A 15,729-nucleotide genomic window follows, 5' to 3' on the forward strand; every position below is an offset into this window, starting at 1 on the left:
GGTATGAGGGTAATACTGGGGGGGGTATGAGGGTAATACTGGGGGGGGGTATGAGGGTAATACTGGGGGGGGTATGAGGGTAATACTGGGGAGGGGTATGAGGGGTAATACGGGGAGGGGTATGAGGGGTAATACGGGGAGGGGTATGAGGGGTAATACTGGGGATGTGTGAGGGGTATTACTGGGGGAGGTGTGAGGGGTATTACTGGGGGAGGGGTGTGGGGTAATGCTGGGGGGGGTATGAGGGGTAATACTGGGGATGTGTGAGGGGTATTACTGGGAGGGGTAAGAGTGTGGAGGGGCGAGTGAGGGGTCGGATGGAGTGTAAATATTAACGTAGTTTCTGTTGCTTACCATTGATAAACTCGCCGGTCCCATTCTGGATCATTTTACACAGGAGGGCGCTGTCTGCCTGAATTACATTTATACTTTAGCTTCTCAACACCCACAAATCGTTCTGCTCCTAGTGACGTACTGAGTCTTGCGGGCTAGCTATAACAGATCTACTCCCTCCCACCCCCTCCCCTGCCTCCGTGGCCCCTCTCCTCGTCCCACTCCCCCCTCCTCGTCCCACTCCCACCTCGTCCCGGAAATGTTGCCTCTTTTGCCCCCCCCCCAGGTTAGCTGCCCACTTTTCCCCCCCCCGCCTTGATCCTTGTTGGCCAGTACTGAGCTCACCCTGTCTGTAACCTCCCCCGTGAGGGCTGGGGAGGTGTAAGGTCGTAACCTGCAGCCAAGGGCTGACTCCGCTACCCGCGGGACGTGCTGGGCCCTGTGGACAGCGAGCCGTAGGCCGTCATTTCTGCGGCTTGGATCGCGCAAGAGGCGGAGGTGTGCCAGAACCGGGGCTGAGCCCGCAAACCCTTGATCCACATAAACCAGGCCCGACACCCACCCCCTCCCCCCCCCGGTGTCAGTACTGAGAGAGCGCCGCACTGCGCTGTCGGAGGGGCGGTATTGAGGGAGCGCCGCACTGTCGGAGGGGCGGTACTGAGGGAGAGCCGCACTGTCGGAGGGGCGGTACTGAGGGAGTGCCGCACTGTCGGAGGGGCAGTACTGAGGGAGTGCCGGAGGGGCGGTACTGAGGGAGTGCCGCACTGTCGGAGGGGCGGTACTGAGGGAGTGCCGCACTGTCGGAGGGGCGGTACTGAGGGAGTGCCGCACTGTCGGAGGGGCGGTACTGAGGGAGCGCCGCACTGCGCTGTCGGAGGGGCAGTACTGAGGGAGCGCCGCACTGTCGGAGGGGCGGTACTGAGGAAGTGCCACACTGCGCTGTCGGAGGGGCGGTATTGAGGGAGCGCCTCACTGTCGGAGGGGCGGTACTGAGGGAGTGCCGCACAGCGCTGTCGGAGGGGCGGTATTGAGGGAGCGCCTCACTGTCGGAGGGGCAGTACTGAGGGAGTGCCGCACAGCGCTGTCGGAGGGGCGGTACTGAGGGAGTGCCGCACTGTCGGAGGGGCGGTACTGAGGGAGCGCCGCACTGCGCTGTCGGAGGGGCGGTACTGAGGGAGCGCCACACTGCGCTGTCGGAGGGGCGGTATTGAGGGAGCGCCGCACTGCACTGTCGGAGGGGCAGTACTGAGACAGCGCCGCACTGTCGGAGGGGCGGTACTGAGGGAGCGCCGCACTGCGCTGTCGGAGGGGCGGTACTGAGGGAGCGCCGCACTGCGCTGTCGGAGGGGCAGTACTGAGGGAGCACCGCACTGTTGGAGGGGCGGTACTGAGGGAGTGCCGCACTGCGCTGTCGGAGGGGCAGTACTGAGGGAGCTCCGCACTGTTGGAGGGGCGGTACTGAGGGAGCGCCGCACTGCGCTGTCGGAGGGGCAGTACTGAGGGAGCGCCGCACTGTCGGAGGGGCGGTACTGAGGGAGCGCCGCACTGTCGGAGGGGCGGTACTGAGGGAGCGCCGCACTGCGCTGTCGGAGGGGCGGTACTGAGGGAGCGCCACACTGCGCTGTCGGAGGGGCAGTACTGAGGGAGCGCCGCACTGTCGGAGGGGCGGTACTGAGGGAGCGCCACACTGCGCTGTCGGAGGGGCAGTACTGAGGGAGCTCCGCACTGTCGGAGGGGCGGTACTGAGGGAGCTCCGCACTGTCGGAGGGGCAGTACTGAGGGAGCGCCGCACTGTCGGAGGGGCCTTCTTTCGGATGAGACGTCTGCCCTCTCGGGTGGATGTAAAAGATCCCGGGGCCACTATTGGAAGAAGAGCAGGGGGAGTTCTCCCCGGTGTCCTGGGGCCAATATTTATCCCTCAATCAACATCACTAAAACACATGATCTGGGTCATTATCACATTGCTGTGTGTGGGAGCTTGCTGTGCGCAAATTGATTGCCGCGTTTCCCACATGACAACAGTGACCACACTCCAAAAGTGCTTCATTGGCTGTAAAGCGCTTTGAGACGTCTGGTGGTCGTGAGCGGCGCTATAGAAATGCAAGTCTTTAACACTCCACGATTTCCGACATGGACAACAAACTGCATTTATATAGCACCTTTAACACAGTAAAACGTCGCCGGGCGCTTCACAGGAGCGTAAATCAGACACCGAGCCACATAAGGAGATATTAGGGACAGGCGACCAAAAGCTGGGTCAGAGAGGTGGGTTTTAAGGAGCGTCTTACAGGAGGAGGTGGAGAGAGGCGGAGAGGTTTAGGGAGGGAGTTCCAGAGCTTGGGGGCCCAGGCGGCTGAAGGAGCGTCTTACAGGAGGAGGTGGAGAGAGGCGGAGAGGTTTAGGGAGGGAGTTCCAGAGCTTGGGGGCCCAGGCGGCTGAAGGCCCGGCCACCGATGGGGGAGCGATGGAATTTGGGGAGGATGCTCAAGAGGGCAGAATTGGAGGAGCGCAGACATCTCTGCCTCGGTGTGCCTTGGAATGTTTTACTATGTTGTACATGAAACACAAAAGGATAGTCTGCAGGTACAGCAAGTGATCAGGAAGGCCAATGGTATCTTGGCCTTTATTGCAAAGGGGATGGAGTATAAAAGCAGGGAAGTCTTGCTCCAGTTATACAGGGTATTGGTGAGGCCACACCTGGAGTACTGCGTGCAGTTTTGGTTTCCATATTTACGAAAGGATACACTTGCTTTGGAGGCAGTTCAGAGAAGGTTCACTCGGTTGATTCCGGGGATGAGGGGGTTGACTTATGAGGAAAGGTTGAGGAGGTTGGGCCTCTACTCATTGGAATTCAGAAGAATGAGAGGTGATCTTATGGAAACGTATAAGATTATGAGGGGGCTTGACAAGGTGGATGCAGAGAGGATGTTCCCACTGATGGGGGAGACTAGAACTAGGGGGCATGGTCTTAGAATAAGGGGCCGCCCATTTAAAACTGAGATGAGGAGGAATTTCTTCTCTCAGAGGGTTGTAAATCTGTGGAATTCGCTGCCTCAGAGAGCTGTGGAAGCCGGGACATTGAATATATTTAAGACAGAGATAGACAGTTTCTTAACCGATAAGGGGATAAGGGGGCGGGCAGGGAAGTGGAGCTGAGTCCATGATGGGATCAGCCATGAACGTATTAAATGGCGGAGCAGGCTCGAGGGGCCGAATGGCCGACTCCTGCTCCTGTTTCTGATGTTAACGGCGTTGTGTAAAGACAGGCGGTTGTTGTTGGGGTAGCGGAAAGCGCAGTGCAAACATGACTTCTTCGTCTTCTGTTTTCAGACGCCGACTTGCCTGCTGGATGCTCGACCCGCCGATTATCGCCACGACCATCGCGCTGTTTCGTCGCGGCCTCTGTCTCCGATGTGTTTCCTGTTTGCCGTGCGGGGGAGCGCTGCACTGTCAGAGGTGCCGTCTTTCGGGACGAGACATTACACGCGTTCCTGCCGAATTCAACCCTCAGTTGCTCCCCCGTGGCCCCCCCCCCCCCGCCCCCCCAGTTGTTTGAAGCCAGCCCCCTCCCTTCAAAAGCGTATCTGATCCCAGACCAGACTGGCAAAAGTGCGTTTCTCATTTTAACATCAGAAACAGGAGCAGGAGTCGGCCATTCGGCCCCTCGAGCCTGCTCCGCCATTTAATACGATCATGGCTGATCCCATCATGGACTCAGCTCCACTTCCCCGCCCGCCCCCCATAACCCCTCACTCCCTTATCGCTCAAAAATCTGTCTATCTCCGCCTTAAATATATTCAATGTCCCGGCTTCCACAGCTCTCTGAGGCAGTGAATTCCACAGATTTACAACCCTCTGAGAGAAGGAATTCCTCCTCATCTCAGTTACAAACGTTTTGAATGTATGCACCGCCCCCCCCCCTAGTTGTAGATTTCCCCATCAGCGGAAACATCCCCTGTGCAGCTACCCAGTCAAGTCCATTCAAAATGTAAATCAGTTTGTAAATTAAATCAGTCTCTTTCCCCCCCCCCCCCCCCCCCCTCACTGCTTCTCCAATCGCGACGGGTGCACTTGGCTCTGTGTAATCGATGGGGAGGACCACCCATTTGCCCCACAGTAACGGGGCTAATTCAGTGCAGACTGAACGGAGCAGGCAGCTCCTCGTCTCCCTCTCTTTTCCCCCCCTTTACCCCCGCTGCGTAGCAGGCCAGTGAAGTCCCACTTAGTAACGCAACGGGATCAACCGGGCCAGCAGGCCGCTCGCGTGTTGGCGCTTCACGTCGCCTCCGTTTGTAAATGCCGCGCGAGGCCGCCGTGACGTAGCCCGACTCTGCCCCCCCGCGCCGGTACTGGTGTTGGCCGGCACCAGCCTCCGCGCACACTTAACCATCTCCCCCACCGCTCCCATCAGCATTCCACAGCTGCTGCTATGTCAATAGGGTCAATTAAAGGACATCTTGCACCCAGGCTCCGGCTCACATCTGTACTTCGCAACCCGCTTCTTTTTGAACCGAGATTAGGCTCAGATGGCTCACCCACCAGTGCCCGGGAGTGAGTTACAGGCTGGGATCTAATCGGGGGGTTCAGGGGGGGGTTTATGTATAGAATAACGGATACCCGGGAGTGAGTTACAGGCTGGGATCTAATCGGGGGGTTCGGGGGGGGTTTATATATAGAATAACAGATACCCGGGAGTGAGTTACAGGCTGGAATCTAATCGAGGGGTTCGGGGGTTTATATATAGAATAACCGATACCCGGGAGTGAGTTACAGGCTGGAATCTAATCGAGGGGTTCGGGGGGTTTATATATAGAATAACGGATAACCGGGAGTGAGTTACAGGCTGGAATCTAATCGAGGGGTTCGGGGGTTTATATATAGAATAACAGATACCCGGGAGTGAGTTACAGGCTGGGATCTAATCGAGGGGTTCGGGGGGGGGTTTATATATAGAATAACAGATACCCGGGAGTGAGTTACAGGCTGGAATCTAATCGAGGGGTTCGGGGGGTTTATATATAGAATAACAGATACCCGGGAGTGAGTTATAGGCTGGGATCTAATCGAGGGGTTCGGGGGGGTTTATATATAGAATAACGGATACCTGGGAGTGAGTTACAGGCTGGGATCTAATCGAGGGGTTCGGGGGGTTTATATATAGAATAACGGATACCCGGGAGTGAGTTACAGGCTGGGATCTAATCGAGGGGTTCGGGGGGGGTTTATATATAGAATAACAGATATCCGGGAGTGAGTTACAGGCTGGAATCTAATCGAGGGGTTCGGGGGGTTTATAAATAGAATAACCGATACCCGGGAGTGAGTTACAGGCTGGAATCTAATCGAGGGGTTTGTGGGGTTTATATATAGAATAACAGATACCCGGGAGTGAGTTACCGGCTGGAATCTAATCGAGGGGTTCGGGGGGTTTATATACAATAACAGATACCCGGGAGTGAGTTACAGGCTGGGATCTAATCGAGGGGTTCGGGGGGGGTTTATATATAGAATAACAGATACCCGGGAGTGAGTTACAGGCTGGAATCTAATCGAGCGGTTCGGGGGGTTTATATATAGAATAACCGATACCCGGGAGTGAGTTACAGGCTGGAATCTAATCGAGGGATTCGGGGGGTTTATATAGAGAATAACGGATACCCGGGAGTGAGTTACAGGCTGGAATCTAATCGAGGGGTTCGGGGGGGTTATATATAGAATAACAGATACCCGGGAGTGAGTTACAGGCTGGGATCTAATCGGGGGGTTCGGGGGGGGTTTATATATAGAATAACAGATACCCGGGAGTGAGTTACAGGCTGGGATCTAATCGAGGGGTTCGGGGGGTTTATATATAGAATAACAGATACCCGGGAGTGAGTTACAGGCTGGGATCTAATCGAGGGGTTCAGGGGGGGTTTATATATAGAATAACAGATACCCGGGAGTGAGTTACAGGCTGGAATCTAATCGAGGGGTTCGGGGGTTTATATATAGAATAACCGATACCCGGGAGTGAGTTACAGGCTGGAATCTAATCGAGGGGTTCGGGGGGTTTATATATAGAATAACGGATAACCGGGAGTGAGTTACAGGCTGGAATCTAATCGAGGGGTTCGGGGGTTTATATATAGAATAACAGATACCCGGGAGTGAGTTACAGGCTGGGATCTAATCGAGGGGTTCGGGGGGGGTTTATATATAGAATAACAGATACCCGGGAGTGAGTTACAGGCTGGAATCTAATCGAGGGGTTCGGGGGGTTTATATATAGAATAACAGATACCCGGGAGTGAGTTATAGGCTGGGATCTAATCGAGGGGTTCGGGGGGGTTTATATATAGAATAACGGATACCTGGGAGTGAGTTACAGGCTGGGATCTAATCGAGGGGTTCGGGGGGTTTATATATAGAATAACGGATACCCGGGAGTGAGTTACAGGCTGGGATCTAATCGAGGGGTTCGGGGGGGGTTTATATATAGAATAACAGATATCCGGGAGTGAGTTACAGGCTGGAATCTAATCGAGGGGTTCGGGGGGTTTATAAATAGAATAACCGATACCCGGGAGTGAGTTACAGGCTGGAATCTAATCGAGGGGTTTGTGGGGTTTATATATAGAATAACAGATACCCGGGAGTGAGTTACCGGCTGGAATCTAATCGAGGGGTTCGGGGGGTTTATATACAATAACAGATACCCGGGAGTGAGTTACAGGCTGGGATCTAATCGAGGGGTTCGGGGGGGGTTTATATATAGAATAACAGATACCCGGGAGTGAGTTACAGGCTGGAATCTAATCGAGCGGTTCGGGGGGTTTATATATAGAATAACCGATACCCGGGAGTGAGTTACAGGCTGGAATCTAATCGAGGGATTCGGGGGGTTTATATAGAGAATAACGGATACCCGGGAGTGAGTTACAGGCTGGAATCTAATCGAGGGGTTCGGGGGGGTTATATATAGAATAACAGATACCCGGGAGTGAGTTACAGGCTGGGATCTAATCGGGGGGTTCGGGGGGGTTTATATATAGAATAACAGATAAGAGGGAGTGAGTTACAGGCTGGGATCTAATCGAGGGGTTCGGGGGGGTTTATATATAGAATAATGGATACCCGGGAGTGAGTTACAGGCTGGGATCTAATCGAGGGGTTCAGGGGGTTTATATATAGAATAACTATTCCCGGGAGTGAGTTACAGGCTGGGATCTAATCGATGGGTTCGGGGGGGTTTATATATAGAATAACGGATACCCGGGAGTGAGTTACAGACTGGAATCTAATCGAGGGGTTCGGGGGGTTTATATATAGAATAACAGATACCCGGGAGTGAGTTACAGGCTGGAATCTAATCGAGGGGTTCAGGGGGTTTATATATAGAATAACAGATACCCGGGAGTGAGTTACAGGCTGGAATCTAATCGAGGGGTTCGGGGGGTTTATATATAGAATAACAGATACCCGGGAGTGAGTTACAGACTGGAATCTAATCGAGGGGTTCGGGGGGTTTATATATAGAATAACAGATACCCGGGAGTGAGTTACAGGCTGGAATCTAATCGGGGGGGGTTTGTATATAGAATAACAGATACCCGGGAGTGAGATACAGGCTGGGATCTAATCGAGGGGTTCAGGGGGTTTATATATAGAATAACGGATACCCGGGAGTGAGTTACAGGCTGGGATCTAATCGAGGGGTTCAGGGGGTTTATATATGGAATAACAGATACCCGGGAGTGAGTTACATGCTGGGATCTAATCGAGGGGTTCAGGGGGTTTATATATAGAATAACGGATACCCGGGAGTGAGTTACAGGCTGGAATCTAATCGAGGGGTTCGGGGGGGTTTATATACAATAACAGATACCCGGGAGTGAGTTACAGGCTGGGATCTAATCGAGGGGTTCGGGGGGGGTTTATTTATAGAATAACAGATACCCGGGAGTGAGTTACAGGCTGGAATCTAATCGAGGGGTTTATATATAGAATAACCGATACCCGGGAGTGAGTTACAGGCTGGAATCTAATCGAGGGATTCGGGGGGTTTATATATAGAATAACCGATACCCGGGAGTGAGTTACAGGCTGGAATCTAATCGAGGGGTTCGGGGGGTTTATATATAGAATAACAGATACCCGGGAGTGAGTTACAGACTGGGATCTAATCGGGGGGTTCGGGGGGGTTTATATATAGAATAACAGATACCCGGGAGTGAGTTACCGGCTGGGATCTAATCGAGGGGTTCGGGGGGGTTTATATATAGAATAATGGATACCCGGGAGTGAGTTACAGGCTGGGATCTAATCGAGGGTTTCAGGCGGTTTATATATAGAATAACGGATACCCTGGAAAGAGTTACAGGCTGGGATCTAATCGAGGGGTTCGGGGGGGTTTATATATAGAATAACGGATACGCAGGAGTGAGTTACAGGCTGGGATCGAATCGAGGGGTTCGGGGGGTTTATATATAGAATAACAGATATCCGGGAGTGAGTTACAGGCTGGAATCTAATCGAGGGGTTCAGGGTTTTATATATAGAATAACAGATAACCGGGAGTGAGATACAGGCTGGAATCTAATTGGGGATGTTTGTATATAGAATAACAGATACCCGGGAGTGAGATACAGGCTGGGATCTAATCGAGGGGTTCAGGGGGTTTATATATAGAATAACGGATACCCGGGAGTGAGTTACAGGCTGGGATCTAATCGAGGGGTTCAGGGGGTTTATATATGGAATAACAGATACCCGGGAGTGAGTTACAGGCTGGGATCTAATCGAGGGGTTCAGGGGGTTTATAAATAGAATAACGGATACCCGGGAGTGAGTTACAGGCTGGGATCTAATCGAGGGGTTCGGGGGGGGGGTTTATATATAGAATAACAGATACCCGGGAGTGAGTTACAGGCTGGAATCTAATCGAGGGGTTCGGGGGGGTTTATATATAGAATAACAGATACACGGGAGTGAGTTACAGACTGGAATCTAATCGAGGGGTTCGGGGGGTTTATATATAGAATAACAGATACCCGAGAGTGAGTTACAGGCTGGAATCTAATCGAGGGGTTCGGGGGGGTTTATATATAGAATAACCGATACCCGGGAGTGAGTTACAGGCTGGAATCTAATCGAGGGGTTCGGGGGTTTATATATAGATTAACACATAACCGGGAGTGAGATACAGGCTGGAATCTAATCTAGTGGTTCGGGGGGGTTATATACTGGAGACATTAATGGGACTGAAAGCTGACAAATCCCTGGGAACTGATGGCTAACATCCTCAGGTTGTAAAGAGGAGGCTGATGAGATAGTGGATGCATTGGCTCTGATCTTCCAGAATTCCCGAGATTCTGGAGTGGCCCCAGTGGATTGGAAGGTTGTAAATGTAGCCCCGCTTTTCAGGAAAGGAGGGAGAGTGGAAATGGAATTTCTGGCCAGTTAGCCTGACACCAGTCACTGGTCTGGGGGAAAATTGCGGGAATCCATTATTCAGCAAGTGGGAACAGGGCTCTTCGAAAATCATAACATGATTAGGCAGAGTCAACATGCTTTTATGAACGTGAAATCGTGCTTGACAAGTGTATTAGAGTTTGTTGAGGATGTAACTAGCAGTGTAGAAAAAGTCGAACCAGTGCGTGTAGAATCTACAAATTCACTGCACGGAAAGTGCCATTCAGCCCAGCGAGACTGCTGGCTGAAAATATAATCTCACTTTCCAGTTCTCGGTCCGTAGCCCTGCAGGCGACAGCACGCCAAGTGCATAAACAAGTACTGATAAATGCGATGGGAGTGTGAGACATGACCACCCTTTCAGGCAATGCGTTCCAGACCCCCTCCACCCTCCTGCAATAACGCATCCCCGGGACTGAGTTACAGGCTGGAATCTAACCGAGGGGTTCGGGGGTTTATATATAGAATAACGGATACCCGGGAGTGAGTTACAGGCTGGAATCTAATCGAGGGGTTCGGGGGTTTATATATAGAATAACGGATACCCCGGAGTGAGTTACAGGCTGGGATCTAATCGGGGGGATTATATATAGAATAACGGATACCCGGGAGTGAGTTACAGGCTGGAATCTAATCGAGGGGTTCATATATAGAATAACAGATACCCGGAAGTGAGTTACAGACTGGAATCTAATCGAGGGGTTCGGGGGGTTTATATATAGAATAACAGATACCCGGGAGTGAGTTACAGACTGGAATCTAATCGAGGGGTTCGGGGGGTTTATATATAGAATAACAGATACCCGGGAGTGAGTTACAGGCTGGGATCTAATCGAGGGGTTCGTGGGGTTTATATACAATAACAGATACCCGGGAGTGAGTTACAGGCTGGAATCTAATCGAGGGGTTCGGGGGTTTATATACAATAACAGATACCCGGGAGTGAGTTACAGGCTGGAATCTATTCGGGGGGGTTATATATAGAATGACAGATACCCGGGAGTGAGTTACAGGCTGGAATCTAATCGAGGGGTTCGGGGGGGGGGTTATATATAGAATAACAGATACCCGGGAGTGAGTTACAGGCTGGAATCTAATCGAGGGGTTCGGGGGTTTATATAGAGAAAAACAGATACCCGGGAGTGAGTTACAGGCTGGAATCTAATCGAGGGGTTCGGGGGGGGGGGGGTTTATATATAGAATAACAGATACCCGGGAGTGAGTTACAGGCTGGAATCTAATCGAGGGGTTCGGGGGTTTATATAGAGAATAACGGATACCCGGGAGTGAGTTACAGGCTGGAATCTAATCGAGGGGTTCATATATAGAATAACCGATACCCGGGAGTGAGTTACAGGCTGGAATCTAATCGAGGGGTTCGGGGGGGGTTTATATATAGAATAACAGATACCCGGGAGTGAGTTACAGACTGGAATCTAATCGAGGGTTTCAGGGGGTTTATATATAGAATAACAGATACCCGGGAGTGAGTTACAGGCTGGAATCTAATCGAGGGGTTTGGGGGGTTTATATATATAGAATAACAGATACCCGGGAGTGAGTTACAGGCTGGAATCTAATCGAGTGGTTCGGGGGTTTATATATAGAATAACCGATACTCGGGAGTGAGTTACAGGCTGGAATCTAATCGAGGGGTTCGGGGGTTTATATATAGAATAACAGATACCCGGGAGTGAGTTACAGGCTGGAATCTAATCGAGGGGTTCGGGGGTTTATATATAGAATAACAGATACCCGGGAGTGAGTTACAGGCTGGAATCTAATCGAGGGGTTCGGGGGGGGGGTTTATATAAAATAACAGATACCCGGCAGTGAGTTACAGGCTGGAATCTAATCGAGGGGTTCGGGGGGTTTATATATAGAATAACCGATACCCGGGAGTGAGTTACAGGCTGGAATCTAATCGAGGGGTTCGGGGGTTTATATATAGAATAACAGATACCCTGGAGTGAGTTACAGGCTGGAATCTAATCGAGGGGTTCGGGGGGTTTATATATAGAATAACGGATACCCGGGAGTGAGTTACAGGCTGGAATCTAATCGAGGGGTACAGGGGGGTTTATATATAGAATAACAGATACCCGGGAGTGAGTTACAGGCTGGAATCTAATCGAGGGGTACAGGGGGGTTTATATATAGAATAACGGATACCCGGGAGTGAGTTACAGGCTGGAATCTAATCGAGGGGTTCAGGGGGTTTATATATAGAATAACGGATACCCGGGACTGCGTTACAGGCTGGAATCTAATCGAGGGGTTCAGGGGGGTTTATATATAGAATAACAGATACCCGGGAGTGAGTTACAGGCTGGGATCTAATCGAGGGGTTCGGGGGGGTTTATATATAGAATAACAGATACGAGGGAGTGAGTTACAGGCTGGGATCTAATCGAGGGGTTCGGGGGGGTTTATATATAGAATAATGGATACCCGGGAGTGAGTTACAGGCTGGAATCTAATCGAGGGGTTCAGGGGGTTTATATATAGAATAACTATTCCCGGGAGTGAGTTACAGGCTGGGATCTAATCGATGGGTTCGGGGGGGTTTATATATAGAATAACGGATACCCGGGAGTGAGTTACAGACTGGAATCTAATCGAGGGGTTCGGGGGGGTTTATATATAGAATAACAGATACCCGGGAGTGAGTTACAGGCTGGAATCTAATCGAGGGGTTCAGGGGGTTTATATATAGAATAACAGATACCCGGGAGTGAGTTACAGGCTGGAATCTAATCGAGGGGTTCGGGGGGGGTTTATATATAGAATAACAGATACCCGGGAGTGAGTTACAGGCTGGAATCTAATCGAGGGGTTCGGGGGGGGGGGGGTTATATATAGAATAACAGATACCCGGGAGTGAGTTACAGGCTGGAATCTAATCGAGGGGTTCGGGGTTTATATAGAGAAAAACAGATACCCGGGAGTGAGTTACAGGCTGGAATCTAATCGAGGGGTTCGGGGGGGGGGGTTTATATATAGAATAACAGATACCCGGGAGTGAGTTACAGGCTGGAATCTAATCGAGGGGTTCGGGGGTTTATATAGAGAATAACGGATACCCGGGAGTGAGTTACAGGCTGGAATCTAATCGAGTGGTTCGAGGGGTTCATCTATAGAATAACCGATACCCGGGAGTGAGTTACAGGCTGGAATCTAATCGAGGGTTTCAGGGGGTTTATATATAGAATAACAGATACCCGGGAGTGAGTTACAGGTTGGAATCTAATCGAGGGGTTCGGGGGGGGTTTATATATAGAACAACAGATACCCGGGAGTGAGTTACAGGCTGGAATCTAATCGAGGGGTTCGGGGGGGGTTTATATATAGAACAACAGATACCCGGGAGTGAGTTACAGGCTGGAATCTAATCGAGGGGTTCGGGGGTTTATATATAGAATAACAGATACCCGGGAGTGAGTTACAGGCTGGAATCTAATCGAGGGGTTCGGGGGGGTTTATATAAAATAACAGATACCCGGCAGTGAGTTACAGGCTGGAATCCAATCGAGGGGTTCGGGGGGTTTATATATAGAATAACCGATACCCGGGAGTGAGTTACAGGCTGGAATCTAATCGAGGGGTTCATATATAGAATAACCGATACCCGGGAGTGAGTTACAGGCTGGAATCTAATCGAGGGGTACAGGGGGGTTTATATATAGAATAACCGATACCCGGGAGTGAGTTACAGGCTGGAATCTAATCGAGGGGTTCAGGGGGTTTATATATAGAATAACGGATACCCGGGAGTGAGTTACAGGCTGGAATCTAATCGAGGGGTACAGGGGGGTTTATATATAGAATAACGGATACCCGGGAGTGAGTTACAGGCTGGAATCTAATCGAGGGGTTCGGGGGTTTATATACAGAATAACAGATACCCGGGAGTGAGTTACAGGCTGGGATCTAATCGAGGGGTTCGGGGGGGGGTTTATATATAGAATAACAGATACCCGGGAGTGAGTTACAGGCTGGGATCTAATCGAGTGGTTCGGGGGGTTTATATATAGAATAACGGATACCCGGGAGTGAGTTACAGGCTGGGATCTAATCGAGGGGTTCGGGGGGTTTATATATAGAATAACGGATACCCGGGAGTGAGTTACAGGCTGGAATCTAATCGAGGGGTTCGGGGGTTTATATATAGAATAACAGATACCCGGGAGTGAGTTACAGGCTGGAATCTAATCGAGGGGTTCAGGGGGTTTATATATAGAATAACGGATACCCGGGAGTGAGTTACAGGCTGGAATCTAATCGAGGGGTTCGGGGGGTTTATATACAGAATAACCGATACCTGGGAGTGAGTTACAGGCTGGAATCTAATCGAGGGGTTCAGGGGTTTTATATGTAGAATAACGGATACCCGGGAGTGAGTTACAGGCTGGAATCTAATCGAGGGGTTCGGGAGGTTTTATTTATAGAATAACGGATACCCTGGAGTGAGTTACAGTCTGGAATCTAATCGAGGGGTTCGGGGGGGGGGGGGGTTATATATAGAATAACAGATACCCGGGAGTGAGTTACAGGCTGGAATCTAATCGAGGGGTTCGGGGGGTTTATGTAGAATAACAGATACCCGGGAGTGAGTTACAGGCTGGAATCTAATCGAGGGGTTCAGGGGGTTTATATATAGAATAACAGATACCCGGGAGTGAGTTACAGGCTGGGATCTAATCGAGGGGTTCGGGGGGTTTATATATAGAATAACCGATACCCGGGAGTGAGTTACAGGCTGGAATCTAATCGAGGGGTTCGGGGGGGTTTATCTACAAAAACGGATACCCGGGAGTGAGTTACAGGCTGGGATCTAATCGAGGGGTTCGGGGGGTTTATATATAGAATAACAGATACCCGGGAGTGAGTTACAGGCTGGAATCTAATCGAGGGGTTCGGGGGGTTTATATATAGAATAACCGATACCCGGGAGTGAGTTACAGACTGGAATCTAATTGAGGGGTTCGGGGGGTTTATATAGAATAACAGATACCCGGGAGTGAGTTACAGGCTGGAATCTAATCGAGGGGTTCGGGGGGATTTATATATAGAATAACAGATACCCGGGAGTGAGTTACAGACTGGGATCTAATCGAGGGGTTCGGGGGTTTATATATAGAATAACGGATACCCGGGAGTGAGTTACAGGCTGGAATCTAATCGAGGGGTTCGGGGGTTTATATATACAATAACAGATACCCGGGAGTGAGTTACAGGCTGGGATCTAATCGAGGGGTTCAGGGGGTTTATATATGGAATAACAGATACCCGGGAGTGAGTTACAGGCTGGGATCTAATCGAGGGGTTCAGGGGGTTTATATATAGAATAACGGATACCCGGGAGTGAGTTACAGGCTGGGATCTAATCGAGGGGTTCGGGGGGGGGGGGTTTATATATAGAATAACAGATACCCGGGAGTGAGTTACAGACTGGAATCTATTCGGGGGGTTTATATATAGAATAACAGATACCCGGGAGTGAGTTACAGGCTGGAATCTATTCGAGGGGTTCGGGGGGTTTATATATAGAATAACAGATACCCGGGAATGAGTTACAGGCTGGAATCTAATCGAGGGGTTCGGGGTGTTTATATATAGAATAACCGATACCCGGGAGTGAGTTACAGGCTGGAATCTAACCGAGGGGTTCGGGGGTTTATATATAGAATAACGGATACCCGGGAGTGAGTTACAGGCTGGAATCTAATCGAGGGGTTCGGGGGTTTATATATAGAATAACGGATACCCGGGAGTGAGTTACAGACTGGAATCTAATCGAGGGGTTCGGGGGTTTATATATAGAATAACGGATACCCCGGAGTGAGTTACAGGCTGGGATCTAATCGGGGGGTTTATATATAGAATAACGGATACCCGGGAGTGAGTTACAGGCTGGGATCTAATCGAGGGGTTCGGGGGGTT

At 50.8% G+C, this 15,729-nt stretch overlaps 1 protein-coding gene across 2 annotated transcripts in view; it reads left to right on the forward strand.

Annotated features, from left to right (window-relative positions):
* idh3g (isocitrate dehydrogenase (NAD(+)) 3 non-catalytic subunit gamma) overlaps positions 1–4,795 on the forward strand; it is an 82,915-nt gene extending 78,120 nt beyond the window's left edge. For both annotated transcript variants that reach the window (XM_070868997.1, XM_070868998.1), the window contains one exon: positions 3,664–4,795. The gene's annotated coding sequence lies outside the window, so the exon portion shown is untranslated. The remainder of the gene's footprint in view (positions 1–3,663) is intronic.
* The last annotated feature ends 10,934 nt before the right edge of the window (positions 4,796–15,729 follow it).

This window comes from Pristiophorus japonicus, chromosome 32, assembly GCF_044704955.1.
Source record: "Pristiophorus japonicus isolate sPriJap1 chromosome 32, sPriJap1.hap1, whole genome shotgun sequence".
NCBI classification, from domain to species: Eukaryota; Metazoa; Chordata; class Chondrichthyes; family Pristiophoridae; genus Pristiophorus; species Pristiophorus japonicus.